Below are 1,892 nucleotides of genomic sequence, written 5' to 3'. Positions count from 1 at the left end.
CCGGGCGCGGGGGATTCCGGTATTCCCAGCGGGAATTTGGGGATCCCTGGGATTCGGGAATGGGGAGGGATCCACCTTGGGAAAATCGGGATTGTCGGGGGGAGGAGCCCAGGGGGATCCAGGAATGTGGGAATGGGATCGGGAATTGGGGATGGGAAGAGGTTCCCGGGATCTGAGGGGTCGGGATCCTTGGGATTGGGATCCTTGGGATTGGGATCCTTGGGATCATTTGGGTCCTTAGGATTGGGATCCATGGGATTGAGATTGGGAATTGTGGATGGGGAGGGGTTCCCACGATCCGAGGGGTTGGGATCCTTGGGATTGGGATCCTTGGGGTTGGGATCAGGAATTGTGGATGGGGAGAGATTCCCAGGATCCGAGGGGTCGGGATCCTTGGGATTGGGATCCTTGGGATTGGGATCCTTGGGATCCTTGGGATCCTTGGGGTTGGGAGCATTGGGATTGGGATTAGGATCATTGGGATTGGGATCCATGGGATCGGGATGGGATCCTTGGAATTGGGTTTGGGATCCATGGGATTGGAATGGGATCGATGGGATTGGGATCAGGAATTGGGGACGGGGAGAGGCTCCTGGGATCTGAGGGGTCGGGATCTTTGGGATTGGGATCCTTGGGATCCTTGGGGTTGGGAGCATTGGGATTGGGATTGGGATCCATGGGATCGGGATGGGATCCTTGGAATTGGGATCCTTGGGATTGGGTTTGGGATCCATGAGGTTGGAATGGGATCGATGGGATTGGGATTGGGAATTGGGGATGGGGAGAGGTTCCCAGGATTTGAGGAGTCGGGATCCTTGGGATTGGGATCCTTGGGATCCTTGGGATTGGGGTAGTTGGGATTGGGATCCACGGGATCAGGATGGGATCTTTGGAATTGGGATCCTTGGGATTGGGTTTGGGATCCATGGGATTGGAATGGGATCTATGGGATTGGGATCGGGAATTGGGGACGGGGAGAAATTCCTGGGATCTGAGGGGTCGGGATCCTTGGGATTGGGATCCTTGGGATCCTTGGGGTTGGGGTCGTTGGGATTGGGATCCATGGGATCAGGATGGGATCCTTGGAATTGGGTTTGGGATCCATGAGGTTGGAATGGGATCTATGGGATTGGGATCAGGAATTGGGGACGGGGAGAGGCTCCTGGGATCTGAGGGGTCGGGATCATTGGGATCGAGATTCATGGGATCGGGATGGGATCCTTGGAATTGGGATCCTTGGGGTTGGAATTGGGATTGGGATCCATGAGATTGGGATGGGGAATTGGGGATGGGGAGAGGTTCCCGGGATCCGAGGGGTCGGGATCCTTGGGATCCTCGGGACTGGGAGGGGATCTTTGGGATTGGGACTGGAATTGGGGTGGGGTCTTTGAGATTGGGATTGGGTCTGGAATTGGGATCCATGGGATTGGGATCCTTGGGATTGGGATCGTTTGGATCCTTGGGATCGTTGGGATCCTGGGGATTGGGATCCATGGGATTGGAATCAGGAACTGGGGACAGGGAGAGGTTCCCGGGATCCAAAGGGTCGGGATCCTTGGGATTGGGATCCTTGGGATTAGGATGGGATCATTTGGATTGGGATCATTGGGGTTGGGACTGGATTTGGGATTGAGATCATTGGGATTAAGATTGGGGTGGGATCCATGGGATTTGGATTGGGATTGGGATTAGGATTGGTCTGGGATTATTGGGATTGGGATCATTGGGATGTGAATGGGATTGGGATTGGGATTGGGATGGGACCCTTGGGATTGGGACTGGAATGGGATTGGGATTGAGATTAGGGTGGGATCTGGGACAGATTGGAATTTCTGTCAGGATTAGCTGGGATTGGATTTGGGATTTGTGTTTGGGATCAGGATCGGGATTGG

Source organism: Parus major, chromosome 28, assembly GCF_001522545.3.
Source record: "Parus major isolate Abel chromosome 28, Parus_major1.1, whole genome shotgun sequence".
In the NCBI taxonomy this organism is placed as follows: Eukaryota; Metazoa; Chordata; class Aves; order Passeriformes; family Paridae; genus Parus; species Parus major.
The sequence above is the reverse complement of the archived record's forward strand: the minus strand, read 5'-3'. Positions refer to the sequence as shown.